Genomic DNA, 24,793 nt, shown 5'->3' with positions numbered 1-24,793 from the left:
CTTTTAGAAGTCCTGGGGGTACTTGTAACAGTACAAGGAATTTAACCAACGATTCCTTTACAGATATGGGCCCGATGGCAGGATTTGAACCCAGGTCTTCAAGGCTGCACTGCAAGCACTTAACCACTACGCCACTGCAGTTAGTTGGTATACAGTGGAGCAGGGGGCCAGATATCATATCTTCGTTGGCTTCACTGATCATGTTTCACAATGCAAACGGGTATGCTCCCATGGGCATGCAGGAGAAAGATATACATGCCAGAAACCTGCTCTCACAAGCTGAGAGGCCAGTGGCGCAAGTGATAAGTGCATGGTCTTGCAATGCAGGCGACCTGAGTTCTAATCCCACAATAGGTGTGTCATTCTTGTTTTTTCTTTTTTTTCTGTGAAAATGAGTACTCAAGGCCCAGAGTGACCAGCCCACAACTAATCCCACACCAATACCTGCATTCCCATTAACCGTTGTGGCTTTGTTTTGTGCACTCTTGCCTTGGTAACCCCCATAGATAAGCTTGTCTCTCTGCTCCCAACTGACTGGAAAAAATGAGGGGGAAAAGTGAAACCTACGGCTCATGGTCAGTAAGATAATTGCGCTGGGCCTCAAACAGGACACCTTCTCGAGGTGCTGTCAGGTGACCACAGACCCCTGCATAGCAAGCAAACCTGTATCAGCATCTCACCTGCAACTGAAGGTGTCACCTGCAGGCTACACATAGGATGGGGCAGTAGGTGCATTAACCCTTTGGCCTATTGGCCCTCCTTCCTCTGAGATCAAGAATCATAATTTTCATGATGCCTTCCTTTGGCACATTAGACCTAGCTTCCACCCCAGTTCAGAGGATGTTTAGTTTCACGGAGAGAGGCTAATCATTGGGAGGTATGAGCCACTAAAAGCTAAGCAGGTCATTAAGTCTTTGGCTTCGTCATGGGGTGGTTTGGGTGCATTCATATGCATTGGGCACGCTTCTGTCCTCTGCGGCTGTCTGTTTATTTATTGCTGCCTGGTAATAATTTTTCAAATGTAAACACTCTGCTCTGAAAGGTGAAAGATTTGACAGGCTCTTGATGTAGTGGGCCTTTCCCACTCATTGCCCTGGGGGTGAAAGTCATGGCACAGGGCTGCTTTCTGCCTTCAACTTTATCCATTTTGGAGAGGCTGGCTCTGCCACTGACCCGCAGGGCCTAATCCTGGAGTGCAACGGGGCGAGGTCTGCGCCCTGCGTCCTCCACGCGTCCCTAACGCTCCCAAACGCGACCACAGCCCTTACAGGCACAGCCCTATGTCTGATGAGCCTCTATGGTGCAGTCACCCATGCAGCTTAGGGTTAGGATCAGTGCTTGTCAGTGTAGGCCTTGCCACCCAGGTCCCGTAGAGTGTCACAGCCTGCGCCATAATCCCCTAGTGATGGTGACCATGGTGACAATGATCTTGCTGGAATACTGATGCCTTATTTTCCTCCCAGAAGCCCCAGGAGCCTAGTGAAATGAAGGGGTGTGCACCTCTCAGTGTCCTCTGTTTGCCCTCTGTCCAAGTGAAATTAGTTCTGGGATCTGCAGGCAAATGTATCCATTCGGGAGAGAGATAGCAATAGGAAGGCTCTTTCTTCAGGCACAGTGGAGAGGGCTCAGAGAACTGCATGCCTGACACATCTTTCCTCATCCCTCGCTCATCTTGTTCCCTAACTTCGTACTCTCTGCCAGACCGTGTTTCCTTTACTGCCAACCCTCCCATTTTTATTTCAACCTCACCCCTCGTCTTCCACCTACTACCTACTCTATTATGCTTCTCCTTTTTTCCTTTCTTCTATGGCCCTTTGAAAAGGTGCAAAGGCCTTGCTAAGCCCCATGAAGGAAATCTAACAACAAAAGATGTATTCCTAACTTATGGGAGGTGCTGTGAGACGAGTAAGAGTGGGTGCAGAGGTGATTGGGTTGTTGAGGTGGGAAAGGCCTTGGAAGCTGTGTGCAAAGATTGCAAGGACAAGATGCTAAGTGCCAGTTTGCATGTCACCCTGCAAGCTGGACCCTGTAGAATTGAGCTTGTGTGTAAACTAGAAACACATAGGTCAATAGACATTTTTTGGCTGTTAAGTGCCATCACCCGGCCTAGGCAGTGCGGTTATTTGCCTGCCTGCCTGCTTGCTGCAACTGCTGCTTGCCCTTAAATTACAGGTGTTGTGACTTTCTTTGAAAACTATTTTCATCGTTGAACCTGGAGTAAGGAGCAGAAAGTAGTCATGTTAGCTGGACTGCAAACAGTGAATGAGAACCCTCATAATCCCGAAAGCACTTGGAGAGGAAGATAGGGCAAGAGTGGGAGCATTAGAGTGGATTGAGTGGTGTGAATGTCACTTGCCAGTGGTGCTTGCAAAATGCAGGGATGGTAGCAGTACCTGGCTGCGCTAGCTAGAGTTGAGGGAGAGGGCTATGTTGGGCACTCCATGCCTCCTTTTACATTATGGGATAGAGAGGCAGATAGTTTCAGGCAAGAGAGAAGTTGAGGGCTTTTTGATTTGATGGATACCCAGTGCAAAGGCCCTGTATCTCACAGCATTGCATGCTCTGTGTTTGCTAAAGCATTCAGTCCAGGTGCAACACTTGTTTAAAGGTACGTTATAAATGACTTATCATATCATCCACACAGCATGCAATGCTGCAAAGGCAGTACGTAGCCCGTAGTCCAGTCGATCACTGCACTCTCTCTAAACATGACTTAAAAATAAAACTTTCCCCTTATGGGCTGCATTCCACCTGCTCAATACCTCCACAGGGCCCCCCTTTTCACTCCTCACAGTCCCCTTTCCCTCCTCTCCTTTCTGTATCCCACCCTCCACAACCCAAGGCCCTCCACAATTCTATGACACCCTCCCCAGGGGGACTTTTTATCTTGCACTACCTCCCCTTACGCTGCTCTACCCACTCCCCTACCCCTACCTACCATACCACAGACCACCCATTATCTTGCCCTACCTCCTCTCCCAAGGGGACCCTGTAGCACCTTTCCCTCTCTACCCATGCCCCCTTAATCCTGCCCTACTTTACTCCTTCCCCTTTTTCCCTCTACAGGGAACTCTTTTCATTACTCATTACCACAGAACCTTTTAGAAGTCCTGGGGGTACTTGTAACAGTACAAGGAATTTAACCAACGATTCCTTTACAGATATGGGCCCGATGGCAGGATTTGAACCCAGGTCTTCAAGGCTGCCCTGCAAGCACTTAACCACTACGCCACTGCAGTTAGTTGGTATACAGTGGAGCAGGGGGCCAGATGTCATATCTTCGTTGGCTTCATTGATCATGTTTCACAATGCAAACGGGTATGCTCCCATGGGCATGCAGGAGAAAGATATACATGCCAGAAACCTGCTCTCACAAGCTGAGAGGCCAGTGGCGCAAGTGATAAGTGCATGGTCTTGCAATGCAGGCGACCTGAGTTCTAATCCCACAATAGGTGTGTCATTCTTGTTTTTTCTTTTTTTTCTGTGAAAATGAGTATTCAAGGCCCAGAGTGACCAGCCCACAACTAATCCCACACCAATACCTGCATTCCCATTAACCATTGTGGCTTTGTTTTGTGCACTCTTGCCTTGGTAACCCCCATAGATAAGCTTGTCTCTCTGCTCCCAACTGACTGGAAAAAATGAGGGGGAAAAGTGAAACCTACGGCTCATGGTCAGTAAGATAATTGCGCTGGGCCTCAAACAGGACACCTTCTCGAGGTGCTGTCAGGTGACCACAGACCCCTGCATAGCAAGCAAACCTGTATCAGCATCTCACCTGCAACTGAAGGTGTCACCTGCAGGCTACACATAGGATGGGGCAGTAGGTGCATTAACCCTTTGGCCTATTGGCCCTCCTTCCTCTGAGATCAAGAATCATAATTTTCATGATGCCTTCCTTTGGCACATTAGACCTAGCTTCCACCCCAGTTCAGAGGATGTTTAGTTTCACGGAGAGAGGCTAATCATTGGGAGGTATGAGCCACTAAAAGCTAAGCAGGTCATTAAGTCTTTGGCTTCGTCATGGGGGGGTTTGGGTGCATTCATATGCATTGGGCACGCTTCTGTCCTCTGCGGCTGTCTGTTTATTTATTGCTGCCTGGTAATAATTTTTCAAATGTAAACACTCTGCTCTGAAAGGTGAAAGATTTGACAGGCTCTTGATGTAGTGGGCCTTTCCCACTCATTGCCCTGGGGGTGAAAGTCATGGCACAGGGCTGCTTTCTGCCTTCAACTTTATCCATTTTGGAGAGGCTGGCTCCGCCACTGACCAGCAGGGCCTAATCCTGGAGTGCAACGGGGAGAGGTCTGCGCCCTGCGTCCTCCACGCGTCCCTAACGCTCCCAAACGCGACCACAGCCCTATGTCCGATGAGCCTCTATGGTGCAGTCACCCATGCAGCTTAGGGTTAGGATCAGTGCTTGTCAGTGTAGGCCTTGCCACCCAGGTCCCGTAGAGTGTCACAGCCTGCGCCATAATCCCCTAGTGATGGTGACCATGGTGACAATGATCTTGCTGGAATACTGATGCCTTATTTCCCTCCCAGAAGCCCCAGGAGCCTAGTGAAATGAAGGGGTGTGCACCTCTCAGTGTCCTCTGTTTGCCCTCTGTCCAAGTGAAATTAGTTCTGGGATCTGCAGGCAAATGTATCCATTCGGGAGAGAGATAGCAATAGGAAGGCTCTTTCTTCAGGCACAGTGGAGAGGGCTCAGAGAACTGCATGCCTGAGACATCTTTCCTCATCCCTCGCTCATCTTGTTCCCTAACTTCGTACTCTCTGCCAGACCGTGTTTCCTTTACTGCCAACCCTCCCATTTTTATTTCAACCTCACCCCTCGTCTTCCACCTACTACCTACTCTATTATGCTTCTCCTTTTTTCCTTTCTTCTATGGCCCTTTGAAAAGGTGCAAAGGCCTTGCTAAGCCCCATGAAGGAAATCTAACAACAAAAGATGTATTCCTAACTTATGGGAGGTGCTGTGAGACGAGTAAGAGTGGGTGCAGAGGTGATTGGGTTGTTGAGGTGGGAAAGGCCTTGGAAGCTGTGTGCAAAGATTGCAAGGACAAGATGCTAAGTGCCAGTTTGCATGTCACCCTGCAAGCTGGACCCTGTAGAATTGAGCTTGTGTGTAAACTAGAAACACATAGGTCAATAGACATTTTTTGGCTGTTAAGTGCCATCACCCGGCCTAGGCAGTGCGGTTATTTGCCTGCCTGCCTGCTTGCTGCAACTGCTGCTTGCCCTTATATTACAGGTGTTGTGACTTTCTTTGAAAACTATTTTCATCGTTGAACCTGGAGTGAGGAGCAGAAAGTAGTCATGTTAGCTGGACTGCAAACAGTGAATGAGAACCCTCATAATCCCGAAAGCACTTGGAGAGGAAGATAGGGCAAGAGTGGGCGCATTAGAGTGGATTGAGTGGTGTGAATGTCACTTGCCAGTGGTGCTTGCAAAATGCAGGGATGGTAGCAGTACCTGGCTGCGCTAGCTAGAGTTGAGGGAGAGGGCTATGTTGGGCATTCCATGCCTCCTTTTACATTATGGGATAGAGAGGCAGATAGTTTCAGGCAAGAGAGAAGTTGAGGGCTTTTTGATTTGATGGATACCCAGTGCAAAGGCCCTGTATCTCACAGCATTGCATGCTCTGTGTTTGCTAAAGCATTCAGTCCAGGTGCAATACACTACGTCCTGGAAACACTTGTTTAAAGGTACGTTATAAATGACTTATCATATCATCCACACAGCATGCAATGCTGCAAAGGCAGTACGTAGCCCGTAGTCCAGTCGATCACTGCACACTCTCTAAACATGACTTAGAAATAAAAGTTTCCTCTTATGGGCTGCATTCCACCTGCTCAATACCTCCACAGGGCCCCCCTTTTCACTCCTCACAGTCCCCTTTCCCTCCTCTCCTTTCTGTATCCCACCCTCCACAACACAAGGCCCTCCACAATTGTATGACACCCTCCCTCAGGGGGACTTTTTATCTTGCACTACCTCCCCTTACACTGCTCTACCTCACCTCCCTCCCCGTTACCTGCACTACCCACTCCCCTACCCCTACCTACCATACCACAGACCACCCATTATCTTGCCCTACCTCCTCTCCCAAGGGGACCCTGTAGCACCTTTCCTTCTCTACCCATGCCCCCTTAATCCTGCCCTACTTTACTCCTTCCCCTTTTTCCCTCTACAGGGAACTCTTTTCATTACTCATTACCACAGAACCTTTTAGAAGTCCTGGGGGTACTTGTAACAGTACAAGGAATTTAACCAACGATTCCTTTACAGATACGGGCCCGATGGCAGGATTTGAACCCAGGTCTTCAAGGCTGCACTGCAAGCACTTAACCACTACGCCACTGCAGTTAGTTGGTATACAGTGGAGCAGGGGGCCAGATGTCATATCTTCGTTGGCTTCATTGATCATGTTTGACAATGCAAACGGGTATGCTCCCATGGGCATGCAGGAGAAAGATATACATGCCAGAAACCTGCTCTCACAAGCTGAGAGGCCAGTGGCGCAAGTGATAAGTGCATGGTCTTGCAATGCAGGCGACCTGAGTTCTAATCCCACAATAGGTGTGTCATTCTTGTTTTTTCTTTTTTTTCTGTGAAAATGAGTATTCAAGGCCCAGAGTGACCAGCCCACAACTAATCCCACACCAATACCTGCATTCCCATTAACCGTTGTGGCTTTGTTTTGTGCACTCTTGCCTTGGTAACCCCCATAGATAAGCTTGTCTCTCTGCTCCCAACTGACTGGAAAAAAAGAGGGGGAAAAGTGAAACCTACGGCTCATGGTCAGTAAGATAATTGCGCTGGGCCTCAAACAGGACACCTTCTCGAGGTGCTGTCAGGTGACCACAGACCCCTGCATAGCAAGCAAACCTGTATCAGCATCTCACCTGCAACTGAAGGTGTCACCTGCAGGCTACACATAGGATGGGGCAGTAGGTGCATTAACCCTTTGGCCTATTGGCCCTCCTTCCTCTGAGATCAAGAATCATAATTTTCATGATGCCTTCCTTTGGCACATTAGACCTAGCTTCCACCCCAGTTCAGAGGATGTTTAGTTTCACGGAGAGAGGCTAATCATTGGGAGGTATGAGCCACTAAAAGCTACGCAGGTCATTAAGTCTTTGGCTTCGTCATGGGGGGGTTTGGGTGCATTCATATGCATTGGGCACGCTTCTGTCCTCTGCGGCTGTCTGTTTATTTATTGCTGCCTGGTAATAATTTTTCAAATGTAAACACTCTGCTCTGAAAGGTGAAAGATTTGACAGGCTCTTGATGTAGTGGGCCTTTCCCACTCATTGCCCTGGGGGTGAAAGTCATGGCACAGGGCTGCTTTCTGCCTTCAACTTTATCCATTTTGGAGAGGCTGGCTCTGCCACTGACCAGCAGGGCCTAATCCTGGAGTGCAACGGGGAGAGGTCTGCGCCCTGCGTCCTCCACGCGTCCCTAACGCTCCCAAACGCGACCACAGCCCTATGTCCGATGAGCCTCTATGGTGCAGTCACCCATGCAGCTTAGGGTTAGGATCAGTGCTTGTCAGTGTAGGCCTTGCCACCCAGGTCCCGTAGAGTGTCACAGCCTGCGCCATAATCCCCTAGTGATGGTGACCATGGTGACAATGATCTTGCTGGAATACTGATGCCTTATTTCCCTCCCAGAAGCCCCAGGAGCCTAGTGAAATGAAGGGGTGTGCACCTCTCAGTGTCCTCTGTTTGCCCTCTGTCCAAGTGAAATTATTTCTGGGATCTGCAGGCAAATGTATCCATTCGGGAGAGAGATAGCAATAGGAAGGCTCTTTCTTCAGGCACAGTGGAGAGGGCTCAGAGAACTGCATGCCTGAGACATCTTTCCTCATCCCTCGCTCATCTTGTTCCCTAACTTCGTACTCTCTGCCAGACCGTGTTTCCTTTACTGCCAACCCTCCCATTTTTATTTCAACCTCACCCCTCGTCTTCCACCTACTACCTACTCTATTATGCTTCTCCTTTTTTCCTTTCTTCTATGGCCCTTTGAAAAGGTGCAAAGGCCTTGCTAAGCCCCATGAAGGAAATCTAACAACAAAAGATGTATTCCTAACTTATGGGAGGTGCTGTGAGACGAGTAAGAGTGGGTGCAGAGGTGATTGGGTTGTTGAGGTGGGAAAGGCCTTGGAAGCTGTGTGCAAAGATTGCAAGGACAAGATGCTAAGTGCCAGTTTGCATGTCACCCTGCAAGCTGGACCCTGTAGAATTGAGCTTGTGTGTAAACTAGAAACACATAGGTCAATAGACATTTTTTGGCTGTTAAGTGCCATCACCCGGCCTAGGCAGTGCGGTTATTTGCCTGCCTGCCTGCTTGCTGCAACTGCTGCTTGCCCTTATATTACAGGTGTTGTGACTTTCTTTGAAAACTATTTTCATCGTTGAACCTGGAGTGAGGAGCAGAAAGTAGTCATGTTAGCTGGACTGCAAACAGTGAATGAGAACCCTCATAATCCCGAAAGCACTTGGAGAGGAAGATAGGGCAAGAGTGGGAGCATTAGAGTGGATTGAGTGGTGTGAATGTCACTTGCCAGTGGTGCTTGCAAAATGCAGGGATGGTAGCAGTACCTGGCTGCGCTAGCTAGAGTTGAGGGAGAGGGCTATGTTGGGCATTCCATGCCTCCTTTTACATTATGGGATAGAGAGGCAGATAGTTTCAGGCAAGAGAGAAGTTGAGGGCTTTTTGATTTGATGGATACCCAGTGCAAAGGCCCTGTATCTCACAGCATTGCATGCTCTGTGTTTGCTAAAGCATTCAGTCCAGGTGCAATGCACTACTTTGCGTCCTGGAAACACTTGCTTAAAGGTACGTTATAAATGACTTATCATATCATCCACACAGCATGCAATGCTGCAAAGGCAGTACGTAGCCCGTAGTCCAGTCGATCACTGCACTCTCTCTAAACATGACTTAAAAATAAAAGTTTCCCCTTATGGGCTGCATTCCACCTGCTCAATACCTCCACAGGGCCCCCCTTTTCACTCCTCACAGTCCCCTTTCCCTCCTCTCCTTATCCCACCCTCCACAACCAAAGGCCCTCCACAATTCTATTCTATGACACCCTCCCCAGGGGGACTTTTTATCTTGCACTACCTCCCCTTACGCTGCTCTACCTCACCTCCCTCCCCGTTACCTGCACTACCCACTGCACTACCCACTCCCCTACCCCTACCTACCATACCACAGACCACCCATTATCTTGCCCTACCTCCTCTCCCAAGGGGACCCTGTAGCACCTTTCCCTCTCTACCCATGCCCCCTTAATCCTGCCCTACTTTACTCCTTCCCCTTTTTCCCTCTACAGGGAACTCTTTTCATTACTCATTACTCATTACCACAGAACCTTTTAGAAGTCCTGGGGGTACTTGTAACAGTACAAGGAATTTAACCAACGATTCCTTTACAGATATGGGCCCGATGGCAGGATTTGAACCCAGGTCTTCAAGGCTGCACTGCAAGCACTTAACCACTACGCCACTGCAGTTAGTTGGTATACAGTGGAGCAGGGGGCCAGATGTCATATCTTCGTTGGCTTCATTGATCATGTTTCACAATGCAAACGGGTATGCTCCCATGGGCATGCAGGAGAAAGATATACATGCCAGAAACCTGCTCTCACAAGCTGAGAGGCCAGTGGCGCAAGTGATAAGTGCATGGTCTTGCAATGCAGGCGACCTGAGTTCTAATCCCACAATAGGTGTGTCATTCTTGTTTTTTCATTTTTTTCTGTGAAAATGAGTATTCAAGGCCCAGAGTGACCAGCCCACAACTAATCCCACACCAATACCTGCATTCCCATTAACCGTTGTGGCTTTGTTTTGTGCACTCTTGCCTTGGTAACCCCCATAGATAAGCTTGTCTCTCTCCTCCCAACTGACTGGAAAAAATGAGGGGGAAAAGTGAAACCTACGGCTCATGGTCAGTAAGATAATTGCGCTGGGCCTCAAACAGGACACCTTCTCGAGGTGCTGTCAGGTGACCACAGGCCCCTGCATAGCAAGCAAACCTGTATCAGCATCTCACCTGCAACTGAAGGTTTCACCTGCAGGCTACACATAGGATGGGGCAGTAGGTGCATTAACCCTTTGGCCTATTGGCCCTCCTTCCTCTGAGATCAAGAATCATAATTTTCATGATGCCTTCCTTTGGCACATTAGACCTAGCTTCCACCCCAGTTCAGAGGATGTTTAGTTTCACGGAGAGAAGCTAATCATTGGGAGGTATGAGCCACTAAAAGCTAAGCAGGTCATTAAGTCTTTGGCTTCGTCATGGGGGGGTTTGGGTGCATTCATATGCATTGGGCACGCTTCTGTCCTCTGCGGCTGTCTGTTTATTTATTGCTGCCTGGTAATAATTTTTCAAATGTAAACACTCTGCTCTGAAAGGTGAAAGATTTGACAGGCTCTTGATGTAGTGGGCCTTTCCCACTCATTGCCCTGGGGGTGAAAGTCATGGCACAGGGCTGCTTTCTGCCCTATGTCCGATGAGCCTCTATGGTGCAGTCACCCATGCAGCTTAGGGTTAGGATCAGTGCTTGTCAGTGTAGGCCTTGCCACCCAGGTCCCGTAGAGTGTCACAGCCTGCGCCATAATCCCCTAGTGATGGTGACCATGGTGACAATGATCTTGCTGGAATACTGATGCCTTATTTCCCTCCCAGAAGCCCCAGGAGCCTAGTGAAATGAAGGGGTGTACACCTCTCAGTGTCCTCTGTTTGCCCTCTGTCCAAGTGAAATTAGTTCTGGGATCTGCAGGCAAATGTATCCATTCGGGAGAGAGATAGCAATAGGAAGGCTCTTTCTTCAGGCACAGTGGAGAGGGCTCAGAGAACTGCATGCCTGAGACATCTTTCCTCATCCCTCGCTCATCTTGTTCCCTAACTTCGTACTCTCTGCCAGACCATGTTTCCTTTACTGCCAACCCTCCTATTTTTATTTCAACCTCACCCCTCGTCTTCCACCTACTACCTACTCTATTATGCTTCTCCTTTTTTCCTTTCTTCTATGGCCCTTTGAAAAGGTGCAAAGGCCTTGCTAAGCCCCATGAAGGAAATCTAACAACAAAAGATGTATTCCTAACTTATGGGAGGTGCTGTGAGACGAGTAAGAGTGGGTGCAGAGGTGATTGGGTTGTTGAGGTGGGAAAGGCCTTGGAAGCTGTGTGCAAAGATTGCAAGGACAAGATGCTAAGTGCCAGTTTGCATGTCACCCTGCAAGCTGGACCCTGTAGAATTGAGCTTTTGTGTAAACTAGAAACACATAGGTCAATAGACATTTTTTGGCTGTTAAGTGCCATCACCCGGCCTAGGCAGTGCGGTTATTTGCCTGCCTGCCTGCTTGCTGCAACTGCTGCTTGCCCTTATATTACAGGTGTTGTGACTTTCTTTGAAAACTATTTTCATCGTTGAACCTGGAGTGAGGAGCAGAAAGTAGTCAAGTTAGCTGGACTGCAAACAGTGAATGAGAACCCTCATAATCCCGAAAGCACTTGGAGAGGAAGATAGGGCAAGAGTGGGAGCATTAGAGTGGATTGAGTGGTGTGAATGTCACTTGCCAGTGGTGCTTGCAAAATGCAGGGATGGTAGCAGTACCTGGCTGTGCTAGCTAGAGTTGAGGGAGAGGGCTATGTTGGGCATTCCATGCCTCCTTTTACATTATGGGATAGAGAGGCAGATAGTTTCAGGCAAGAGAGAAGTTGAGGGCTTTTTGATTTGATGGATACCCAGTGCAAAGGCCCTGTATCTCACAGCATTGCATGCTCTGTGTTTGCTAAAGCATTCAGTCCAGGTGCAATACACTACGTCCTGGAAACACTTGTTTAAAGGTACGTTATAAATGACTTATCATATCATCCACACAGCATGCAATGCTGCAAAGGCAGTACGTAGCCCGTAGTCCAGTCGATCACTGCACACTCTCTAAACATGACTTAGAAATAAAAGTTTCCTCTTATGGGCTGCATTCCACCTGCTCAATACCTCCACAGGGCCCCCCTTTTCACTCCTCACAGTCCCCTTTCCCTCCTCTCCTTTCTGTATCCCACCCTCCACAACACAAGGCCCTCCACAATTCTATGACACCCTCCCTCAGGGGGACTTTTTATCTTGCACTACCTCCCCTTACGCTGCTCTACCTCATCTGCCTTCCCGTTACCTGCACTACCCACTCCCCTACCCCTACCTACCATACCACAGACCACCCTTTATCTTGCCCTACCTCCTCTCCCAAGGGGACCCTGTAGCACCTTTCCCTCTCTACCCATGCCCCCTTAATCCTGCCCTACTTTACTCCTTCCCCTTTTTCCCTCTACAGGGAACTCTTTTCATTACTCATTACCACAGAACCTTTTAGACGTCCTGGGGGTACTTGTAACAGTACAAGGAATTTAACCAACGATTCCTTTACAGATATGGGCCCGATGGCAGGATTTGAACCCAGGTCTTCAAGGCTGCACTGCAAGCACTTAACCACTACGCCACTGCAGTTAGTTGGTTGCAGTGGAGCAGGGGGCCAGATGTCATATCTTCGTTGGCTTCATTGATCATGTTTGACAATGCAAACGGGTATGCTCCCATGGGCATGCAGGAGAAAGATATACATGCCAGAAACCTGCTCTCACAAGCTGAGAGGCCAGTGGCGCAAGTGATAAGTGCATGGTCTTGCAATGCAGGCGACCTGAGTTCTAATCCCACAATAGGTGTGTCATTCTTGTTATTTCTTTTTTTTTCAGTGAAAATGAGTATTCAAGGCCCAGAGTGACCAGCCCACAACTAATCCCACACCAATACCTGCATTCCCATTAACCGTTGTGGCTTTGTTTTGTGCACTCTTGCCTTGGTAACCCCCATAGATAAGCTTGTCTCTCTGCTCCCAACTGACTGGAAAAAATGAGGGGGAAAAGTGAAACCTACGGCTCATGGTCAGTAAGATAATTGCGCTGGGCCTCAAACAGGACACCTTCTCGAGGTGCTGTCAGGTGACCACAGGCCCCTGCATAGCAAGCAAACCTGTATCAGCATCTCACCTGCAACTGAAGGTGTCACCTGCAGGCTACACATAGGATGGGGCAGTAGGTGCATTAACCCTTTGGCCTATTGGCCCTCCTTCCTCTGAGATCAAGAATCATAATTTTCATGATGCCTTCCTTTGGCACATTAGACCTAGCTTCCACCCCAGTTCAGAGGATGTTTAGTTTCACGGAGAGAGGCTAATCATTGGGAGGTATGAGCCACTAAAAGCTAAGCAGGTCATTAAGTCTTTGGCTTCGTCATGGGGGGGTTTGGGTGCATTCATATGCATTGGGCACGCTTCTGTCCTCTGCGGCTGTCTGTTTATTTATTGCTGCCTGGTAATAATTTTTCAAATGTAAACACTCTGCTCTGAAAGGTGAAAGATTTGACAGGCTCTTGATGTAGTGAGCCTTTCCCACTCATTGCCCTGGGGGTGAAAGTCATGGCACAGGGCTGCGTTCTGCCTTCAGCTTTATCCATTTTGGAGAGGCTGGCTCTGCCACTGACCAGCAGGGCCTAATCCTGGAGTGCAACGGGGAGAGGTCTGCGCCCTGCGTCCTCCACGCGTCCCTAACGCTCCCAAACGCGACCACAGCCCTTACAGGCACAGCCCTATGTCCGATGAGCCTCTATGGTGCAGTCACCCATGCAGCTTAGGGTTAGGATCAGTGCTTGTCAGTGTAGGCCTTGCCACCCAGGTCCCGTAGAGTGTCACAGCCTGCGCCATAATCCCCTAGTGATGGTGACCATGGTGACAATGATCTTGCTGGAATACTGATGCCTTATTTTCCTCCCAGAAGCCCCAGGAGCCTAGTGAAATGAAGGGGTGTGCACCTCTCAGTGTCCTCTGTTTGCCCTCTGTCCAAGTGAAATTAGTTCTGGGATCTGCAGGCAAATGTATCCATTCGGGAGAGAGATAGCAATAGGAAGGCTCTTTCTTCAGGCACAGTGGAGAGGGCTCAGAGAACTGCATGCCTGAGACATCTTTCCTCATCCCTCGCTCATCTTGTTCCCTAACTTCGTACTCTCTGCCAGACCGTGTTTCCTTTACTGCCAACCCTCCCATTTTTATTTCAACCTCACCCCTCGTCTTCCACCTACTACCTACTCTATTATGCTTCTCCTTTTTTCCTTTCTTCTATGGCCCTTTGAAAAGGTGCAAAGGCCTTGCTAAGCCCCATGAAGGAAATCTAACAACAAAAGATGTATTCCTAACTTATGGGAGGTGCTGTGAGACGAGTAAGAGTGGGTGCAGAGGTGATTGGGTTGTTGAGGTGGGAAAGGCCTTGGAAGCTGTGTGCAAAGATTGCAAGGACAAGATGCTAAGTGCCAGTTTGCATGTCACCCTGCAAGCTGGACCCTGTAGAATTGAGCTTGTGTGTAAACTAGAAACACATAGGTCAATAGACATTTTTTGGCTGTTAAGTGCCATCACCCGGCCTAGGCAGTGCGGTTATTTGCCTGCCTGCCTGCTTGCTGCAACTGCTGCTTGCCCTTATATTACAGGTGTTGTGACTTTTTTTGAAAACTATTTTCATCGTTGAACCTGGAGTGAGGAGCGGAAAGTAGTCAAGTTAGCTGGACTGCAAACAGTGAATGAGAACCCTCATAATCCCGAAAGCACTTGGAGAGGAAGATAGGGCAAGAGTGGGAGCATTAGAGTGGATTGAGTGGTGTGAATGTCACTTGCCAGTGGTGCTTGCAAAATGCAGGGATGGTAGCAGTACCTGGCTGCGCTAGCTAGAGTTGAGGGAGAGGGCTATGTTGGGCATTCCATGCCTCCTTTTACATTATGGGATAGAGAGGCAGATAGTTTCAGGCTAGAGAGAAGTTGAGGGCTTTTTGATTTGATGGATACCCAGTGCAAAGGCCCTGTATCTCACAGCATTGCATGCTCTGTGTTTGCTAAAGCATTCAGTCCAGGTGCAATACACTACGTCCTGGAAACACTTGTTTAAAGGTACGTTATAAATGACTTATCATATCATCCACACAGCATGCAATGCTGCAAAGGCAGTACGTAGCCCGTAGTCCAGTCGATCACTGCACACTCTCTAAACATGACTTAGAAATAAAAGTTTCCTCTTATGGGCTGCATTCCACCTGCTCAATACCTCCACAGGGCCCCCCTTTTCACTCCTCACAGTCCCCTTTCCCTCCTCTCCTTTCTGTATCCCACCCTCCACAACACAAGGCCCTCCACAATTCTATGACACCCTCCCTCAGGGGGACTTTTTATCTTGCACTACCTCCCCTTACGCTGCTCTACCTCATCTCCCTCCCCGTTACCTGCACTACCCACTCCCCTACCCCTACCTACCATACCACAGACCACCCTTTATCTTGCCCTACCTCCTCTCCCAAGGGGACCCTGTAGCACCTTTCCCTCTCTACCCATGCCCCCTTAATCCTGCCCTACTTTACTCCTTCCCCTTTTTCCCTCTACAGGGAACTCTTTTCATTACTCATTACCACAGAACCTTTTAGACGTCCTGGGGGTACTTGTAACAGTACAAGGAATTTAACCAACGATTCCTTTACAGATATGGGCCCGATGGCAGGATTTGAACCCAGGTCTTCAAGGCTGCACTGCAAGCACTTAACCACTACGCCACTGCAGTTAGTTGGTATACAGTGGAGCAGGGGGCCAGATGTCATATCTTCGTTGGCTTCATTGATCATGTTTCACAATGCAAACGGGTATGCTCCCATGGGCATGCAGGAGAAAGATATACATGCCAGAAACCTGTCCTCACAAGCTGAGAGGCCAGTGGCGCAAGTGATAAGTGCATGGTCTTGCAATGCAGGCGACCTGAGTTCTAATCCCACAATAGGTGTGTCATTCTTGTTATTTCTTTTTTTTTCAGTGAAAATGAGTATTCAAGGCCCAGAGTGACCAGCCCACAACTAATCCCACACCAATACCTGCATTCCCATTAACCGTTGTGGCTTTGTTTTGTGCACTCTTGCCTTGGTAACCCCCATAGATAAGCTTGTCTCTCTGCTCCCAACTGACTGGAAAGAATGAGGGGGAAAAGGGTAAACCTACGGCTCATGGTCAGTAAGATAATTGCGCTGGGCCTCAAACAGGACACCTTCTCGAGGTGCTGTCAGGTGACCACAGGCCCCTGCATAGCAAGCAAACCTGTATCAGCATCTCACCTGCAACTGAAGGTGTCACCTGCAGGCTACACATAGGATGGGGCAGTAGGTGCATTAACCCTTTGGCCTATTGGCCCTCCTTCCTCTGAGATCAAGAATCATAATTTTCATGATGCCTTCCTTTGGCACATTAGACCTAGCTTCCACCCCAGTTCAGAGGATGTTTAGTTTCACGGAGAGAGGCTAATCATTGGGAGGTATGAGCCACTAAAAGCTAAGCAGGTCATTAAGTCTTTGGCTTCGTGATGGGGGGGTTTGGGTGCATTCATATGCATTGGGCACGCTTCTGTCCTCTGCGGCTGTCTGTTTATTTATTGCTGCCTGGTAATAATTTTTCAAATGTAAACACTCTGCTCTGAAAGGTGAAAGATTTGACAGGCTCTTGATGTAGTGAGCCTTTCCCACTCATTGCCCTGGGGGTGAAAGTCATGGCACAGGGCTGCTTTCTGCCTTCAACTTTATCCATTTTGGAGAGGCTGGCTCTGCCACTGACCAGCAGGGCCTAATCCTGGAGTGCAACGGGGAGAGGTCTGCGCCCTGCGTCCTCCACGCGTCCCTAACGCTCCCAAACGCGACCACAGCCCTATGTCCGATGAGCCTCTATGGTGCAGTCACCCATGCAGCTTAGGGTTAGGATCAGTGCTTGTCAGTGTAGGCCTTGCCACCCAGGTCCCGTAGAGTGTCACAGCCTGCGCCATAATCCCCTAGTGATGGTGACCATGGTGACAATGATCTTGCTGGAATACTGATGCCTTATTTCCCTCCCAGAAGCCCCAGGAGCCTAGTGAAATGAAGGGGTGTGCACCTCTCAGTGTCCTCTGTTTGCCCTCTGTCCAAGTGAAATTAGTTCTGGGATCTGCAGGCAAATGTATCCATTCGGGAGAGAGATAGCAATAGGAAGGCTCTTTCTTCAGGCACAGTGGAGAGGGCTCAGAGAACTGCATGCCTGAGACATCTTTCCTCATCCCTCGCTCATCTTGTTCCCTAACTTCGTACTCTCTGCCAGACCGTGTTTCCTTTACTGCCAACCCTCCCATTTTTATTTCAACCTCACCCCTCGTCTTCCACCTACTACCTACTCTATTATGCTTCTCCTTTTTTCCTTTCTTCTATGGCCCTTTGAAAAGGTGCAAAGGCCTTGCTAAGCCCCATGAAGGAAATCTAACAACAAAAGATGTATTCCTAACTTATGGGAGGTGCTGTGAGACGAGTAAGAGTGGGTGCAGAGGTGATTGGGTTGTTGAGGTGGGAAAGGCCTTGGAAGCTGTGTGCAAAGATTGCAAGGACAAGATGCTAAGTGCCAGTTTGCATGTCACCCTGCAAGCTGGACCCTGTAGAATTGAGATTGTGTGTAAACTAGAAACACATAGATCAATAGACATTTTTTGGCTGTTAAGTGCCATCACCCGGCCTAGGCAGTGCGGTTATTTGCCTGCCTGCCTGCTTGCTGCAACTGCTGCTTGCCCTTATATTACAGGTGTTGTGACTTTCTTTGAAAACTATTTTCATCGTTGAACCTGGAGTGAGGAGCAGAAAGTAGTCATGTTAGCTGGACTGCAAACAGTGAATGAGAACCCTCATAATCCCGAAAGCACTTGGAGAGGAAGATAGGGCAAGAGTGGGCGCATTAGAGTGGATTGAGTGGTGTGAATGTCACTTGCCAGTGGTGCTTGCAAAATGCAGGGATGGTAGCAGTACCTGGCTGCGCTAGCTAGAGTTGAGGGAGAGGGCTATGTTGGGCATTCCATGCCTCCTTTTACATTATGGGATAGAGAGGCAGATAGTTTCAGGCAAGAGAGAAGTTGAGGGCTTTTTGATTTGATGGATACCCAGTGCAAAGGCCCTGTATCTCACAGCATTGCATGCTCTGTGTTTGCTAAAGCATTCAGTCCAGGTGCAATACACTACGTCCTGGAAACACTTGTTTAAAGGTACGTTATAAATGACTTATCATATCATCCACACAGCATGCAATGCTGCAAAGGCAGTACGTAGCCCGTAGTCCAGTCGATCACTGCACACTCTCTAAACATGACTTAGAAATAAAAGTTTCCTCTTATGGGCTGCATTCCACCTGCTCAATACCTCCACAGGGCCCCCCTTTTCACTCCTCACAGTCCCCTTTCCCTCCTCTCCTTTCTGTATCTCACCCTCCACAACACAAGGCCCTCCACAATTCTATGACACCCTCCCTCAGGGGGACTTTTTATCTTGCACTACCTCCCCTTACACTGCTCTACCTCACCTCCCTCCCCGTTACCTGCACTACCCACTCCCCTACCCCTACCCCTACCTACCATACCACAGACCACCCTTTATCTTGCCCTACCTCCTCTCCCAAGGGGACCCTGTAGCACCTTTCCTTCTCTACCCATGCCCCCTTAATCCTGCCCTACTTTACTCCTTCCCCTTTTTCCCTCTACAGGGAACTCTTTTCATTACTCATTACCACAGAACCTTTTAGAAGTCCTGGGGGTACTTGTAACAGTACAAGGAATTTAACCAACGATTCCTTTACAGATATGGGCCCGATGGCAGGATTTAAACGCAGGTCTTCAAGGCTGCACTGCAAGCACTTAACCACTACGCCACTGCAGTTAGTTGGTATACAGTGGAGCGGGGGCCAGATGTCATATCTTCGTTGGCTTCATTGATCATGTTTCACAATGCAAACGGGTATGCTCCCATGGGCATGCAGGAGAAAGATATACATGCCAGAAACCTGCTCTCCCAAGCTGAGAGGCCAGTGGCGCAAGTGATAAGTGCATGGTCTTGCAATGCAGGCGACCTGAGTTCTAATCCCACAATAGGTGTGTCATTCTTGTTTTTTCTTTTTTTTTCAGTGAAAATGAGTATTCAAGGCCCAGAGTGACCAGCCCACAACTAATCCCACACCAATACCTGCATTCCCATTAACCGTTGTGGCTTTGTTTTGTGCACTCTTGCCTTGGTAACCCCCATAGATAAGCTTGTCTCTCTGCTCCCAACTGACTGGAAAAAATGAGGGGGAAAAGTGAAACCTACGGCTCATGGTCAGTAAGATAATTGCGCTGGGCCTCAAACAGGACACCTTCTCGAGGTGCTGTCAGGTGACCACAGGCACCTGCATAGCAAGCAACCCTGTATCAGCATCTCACCTGCAACTGAAGGTGTCACCTGCAGGCTACACATAGGATGGGGCAGTAGGTGCATTAACCCTTTGGCCTATTGGCCCTCCTTCCTCTGAGATCAAGAATCATAATTTTCATGATGCCTTCCTTTGGCACATTAGACCTAGCTTCCACCCCAGTTCAGAGGATGTTTAGTTTCACGGAGAGAGGCTAATCATTGGGAGGTATGAGCCACTAAAAGCTAAGCAGGTCATTAAGTCTTTGGCTTCGTCATGGGGGGGTTTGGGTGCATTCATATGCATTGGGCACGCTTCTGTCCTCTGCGGCTGTCTGTTTATTTATTGCTGCCTGGTAATAATTTTTCAAATGTAAACACTCTGCTCTGAAAGGTGAAAGATTTGACAGGCTCTTGATGTAGTGAGCCTTTCCCACTCATTGCCCTGGGGGTGAAAGTCATGGCACAGGGCTGCTTTCTGCCTTCAACTTTATCCATTTTGGAGAGGCTGGCGCTGCCACTGACCACCAGGGCCTAATCCTGGAGTGCAACGGGGAGAGGTCTGCGCCCTGCGTCCTCCACGCGTCCCTAACGCTCCCAAACGCGACCACAGCCCTTACAGGCACAGCCCTATGTCCGATGAGCCTCTATGGTGCAGTCACCCATGCAGCTTAGGGTTAGGATCAGTGCTTGTCAGTGTAGGCCTTGCCACCCAGGTCCCGTAGAGTGTCACAGCCTGTGCCATAATCCCCTAGTGATGGTGACCATGGTGACAATGATCTTGCTGGAATACTGATGCCTTATTTTCCTCCCAGAAGCCCCAGGAGCCTAGTGAAATGAAGGGGTGTGCACCTCTCAGTGTCCTCTGTTTGCCCTCTGTCCAAGTGAAATTAGTTCTGGGATCTGCAGGCAAATGTATCCATTCGGGAGAGAGATAGCAATAGGAAGGCTCTTTCTTCAGGCACAGTGGAGAGGGCTCAGAGAACTGCATGCCTGAGACATCTTTCCTCATCCCTCGCTCATCTTGTTCCCTAACTTCGTACTCTCTGCCAGACCGTGTTTCCTTTACTGCCAACCCTCCCATTTTTATTTCAACCTCACCCCTCGTCTTCCACCTACTACCTACTCTATTATGCTTCTCCTTTTTTCCTTTCTTCTATGGCCCTTTGAAAAGGTGCAAAGGCCTTGCTAAGCCCCATGAAGGAAATCTAACAACAAAAGATGTATTCCTAACTTATGGGAGGTGCTGTGAGACGAGTAAGAGTGGGTGCAGAGGTGATTGGGTTGTTGAGGTGGGAAAGGCCTTGGAAGCTGTGTGCAAAGATTGCAAGGACAAGATGCTAAGTGCCAGTTTGCATGTCACCCTGCAAGCTGGACCCTGTAGAATTGAGCTTGTGTGTAAACTAGAAACACATAGGTCAATAGACATTTTTTGGCTGTTAAGTGCCATCACCCGGCCTAGGCAGTGCGGTTATTTGCCTGCCTGCCTGCTTGCTGCAACTGCTGCTTGTCCTTATATTACAGGTGTTGTGACTTTCTTTGAAAACTATTTTCATCGTTGAACCTGGAGTGAGGAGCAGAAAGTAGTCATGTTAGCTGGACTGCAAACAGTGAATGAGAACCCTCATAATCCCGAAAGCACTTGGAGAGGAAGATAGGGCAAGAGTGGGAGCATTAGAGTGGATTGAGGGGTGTGAATGTCACTTGCCAGTGGTGCTTGCAAAATGCAGGGATGGTAGCAGTACCTGGCTGCGCTAGCTAGAGTTGAGGGAGAGGGCTATGTTGGGCATTCCATGCCTCCTTTTACATTATGGGATAGAGAGGCAGATAGTTTCAGGCAAGAGAGAAGTTGAGGGCTTTTTGATTTGATGGATACCCAGTGCAAAGGCCCTGTATCTCACAGCATTGCATGCTCTGTGTTTGCTAAAGCATTCAGTCCAGGTGCAATGCACTACTTTGCGTCCTGGAAACACTTGCTTAAAGGTACGTTATAAATGACTTATCATATCATCCACACAGCATGCAATGCTGCAAAGGCAGTACGTAGCCCGTAGTCCAGTCGATCACTGCACTCTCTCTAAACATGACTTAAAAATAAAAGTTTCCCCTTATGGGCTGCATTCCACCTGCTCAATACCTCCACAGGGCCCCCCTTTTCACTCCTCACAGTCCCCTTTCCCTCCTCTCCTTATCCCACCCTCCACAACCAAAGGCCCTCCACAATTCTATGACACCCTCCCCAGGGGGACTTTTTATCTTGCACTACCTCCCCTTACGCTGCTCTACCTCACCTCCCTCCCCGTTACCTGCACTACCCACTCCCCTACCCCTACCCCTACCCCTACCTACCATACCACAGACCACCCTTTATCTTGCCCTACCTCCTCTCCCAAGGGGACCCTGTAGCACCTTTCCTTCTCTACCCATGCCCCCTTAATCCTGCCCTACTTTACTCCTTCCCCTTTTTCCCTCTACAGGGAACTCTTTTCATTACTCATTACCACAGAACCTTTTAGACGTCCTGGGGGTACTTGTAACAGTACAAGGAATTTAACCAACGATTCCTTTACAGATATGGGCCCGATGGCAGGATTTGAACCCAGGTCTTCAAGGCTGCACTGCAAGCACTTAACCACTACGCCACTGCAGTTAGTTGGTATACAGTGGAGCAGGGGGCCAGATGTCATATCTTCGTTGGCTTCATTGATCATGTTTCACAATGCAAACGGGTATGCTCCCATGGGCATGCAGGAGAAAGATATACATGCCAGAAACCTGCCCTCACAAGCTGAGAGGCCAGTGGCGCAAGTGATAAGTGCATGGTCTTGCAATGCAGGCGACCTGAGTTCTAATCCCACAATAGGTGTGTCATTCTTGTTATTTCTTTTTTTTTCAGTGAAAATGAGTATTCAAGGCCCAGAGTGACCAGCCCACAACTAATCCCACACCAATACCTGCATTCCCATTAACCGTTGTGGCTTTGTTTTGTGCACTCTTGCCTTGGTAACCCCCATAGATAAGCTTGTCTCTCTGCTCCCAACTGACTGGAAAGAATGAGGGGGAAAAGGGTAAACCTACGGCTCATGGTCAGTAAGATAATTGCGCTGGGCCTCAAACAGGACACCTTCTCGAGGTGCTGTCAGGTGACCACAGGCCCCTGCATAGCAAGCAAACCTGTATCAGCATCTCACCTGCAACTGAAGGTGTCACCTGCAGGCTACACATAGGATGGGGCAGTAGGTGCATTAACCCTTTGGCCTATTGGCCCTCCTTCCTCTGAGATCAAGAATCATAATTTTCATGATGCCTTCCTTTGGCACATTAGACCTAGCTTCCACCCCAGTTCAGAGGATGTTTAGTTTCACGGAGAGAGGCTAATCATTGGGAGGTATGAGCCACTAAAAGCTAAGCAGGTCATTAAGTCTTTGGCTTCGTGATGGGGGGGTTTGGGTGCATTCATATGCATTGGGCACGCTTCTGTCCTCTGCGGCTGTCTGTTTATTTATTGCTGCCTGGTAATAATTTTTCAAATGTAAACACTCTGCTCTGAAAGGTGAAAGATTTGACAGGCTCTTGATGTAGTGAGCCTTTCCCACTCATTGCCCTGGGGGTGAAAGTCATGGCACAGGGCTGCTTTCTGCCTTCAACTTTATCCATTTTGGAGAGGCTGGCTCTGCCACTGACCAGCAGGGCCTAATCCTGGAGTGCAACGGGGCGAGGTCTGCGCCCTGCGTCCTCCACGCGTCCCTAACGCTCCCAAACGCGACCACAGCCCTTACAGGCACAGCCCTATGTCCGATGAGCCTCTATGGTGCAGTCACCCATGCAGCTTAGGGTTAGGATCAGTGCTTGTCAGTGTAGGCCTTGCCACCCAGGTCCCGTAGAGTGTCACAGCCTGCGCCATAATCCCCTAGTGATGGTGACCATGGTGACAATGATCTTGCTGGAATACTGATGCCTTATTTTCCTCCCAGAAGCCCCAGGAGCCTAGTGAAATGAAGGGGTGTGCACCTCTCAGTGTCCTCTGTTTGCCCTCTGTCCAAGTGAAATTAGTTCTGGGATCTGCAGGCAAATGTATCCATTCGGGAGAGAGATAGCAATAGGAAGGCTCTTTCTTCAGGCACAGTGGAGAGGGCTCAGAGAACTGCATGCCTGAGACATCTTTCCTCATCCCTCGCTCATCTTGTTCCCTAACTTCGTACTCTCTGCCAGACCGTGTTTCCTTTACTGCCAACCCTCCCATTTTTATTTCAACCTCACCCCTCGTCTTCCACCTACTACCTACTCTATTATGCTTCTCCTTTTTTCCTTTCTTCTATGGCCCTTTGAAAAGGTGCAAAGGCCTTGCTAAGCCCCATGAAGGAAATCTAACAACAAAAGATGTATTCCTAACTTATGGGAGGTGCTGTGAGACGAGTAAGAGTGGGTGCAGAGGTGATTGGGTTGTTGAGGTGGGAAAGGCCTTGGAAGCTGTGTGCAAAGATTGCAAGGACAAGATGCTAAGTGCCAGTTTGCATGTCACCCTGCAAGCTGGACCCTGTAGAATTGAGCTTGTGTGTAAACTAGAAACACATAGGTCAATAGACATTTTTTGGCTGTTAAGTGCCATCACCCGGCCTAGGCAGTGCGGTTATTTGCCTGCCTGCCTGCTTGCTGCAACTGCTGCTTGCCCTTAAATTACAGGTGTTGTGACTTTCTTTGAAAACTATTTTCATCGTTGAACCTGGAGTAAGGAGCAGAAAGTAGTCATGTTAGCTGGACTGCAAACAGTGAATGAGAACCCTCATAATCCCGAAAGCACTTGGAGAGGAAGATAGGGCAAGAGTGGGAGCATTAGAGTGGATTGAGTGGTGTGAATGTCACTTGCCAGTGGTGCTTGCAAAATGCAGGGATGGTAGCAGTACCTGGCTGCGCTAGCTAGAGTTGAGGGAGAGGGCTATGTTGGGCACTCCATGCCTCCTTTTACATTATGGGATAGAGAGGCAGATAGTTTCAGGCAAGAGAGAAGTTGAGGGCTTTTTGATTTGATGGATACCCAGTGCAAAGGCCCTGTATCTCACAGCATTGCATGCTCTGTGTTTGCTAAAGCATTCAGTCCAGGTGCAACACTTGTTTAAAGGTACGTTATAAATGACTTATCATATCATCCACACAGCATGCAATGCTGCAAAGGCAGTACGTAGCCCGTAGTCCAGTCGATCACTGCACTCTCTCTAAACATGACTTAAAAATAAAAGTTTCCCCTTATGGGCTGCATTCCACCTGCTCAATACCTCCACAGGGCCCCCCTTTTCACTCCTCACAGTCCCCTTTCCCTCCTCTCCTTTCTGTATCCCACCCTCCACAACCCAAGGCCCTCCACAATTCTATGACACCCTCCCCAGGGGGACTTTTTATCTTGCACTACCTCCCCTTACGCTGCTCTACCCACTCCCCTACCCCTACCTACCATACCACAGACCACCCATTATCTTGCCC

The sequence above is a fragment of the Ambystoma mexicanum genome, chromosome 5q (assembly GCF_040938575.1).
Source record: "Ambystoma mexicanum isolate Mex_15411 chromosome 5q, UKY_AmexF1_1, whole genome shotgun sequence".
NCBI lineage: Eukaryota > Metazoa > Chordata > Amphibia > Caudata > Ambystomatidae > Ambystoma > Ambystoma mexicanum.
This window is presented reverse-complemented; position numbering follows the sequence as displayed.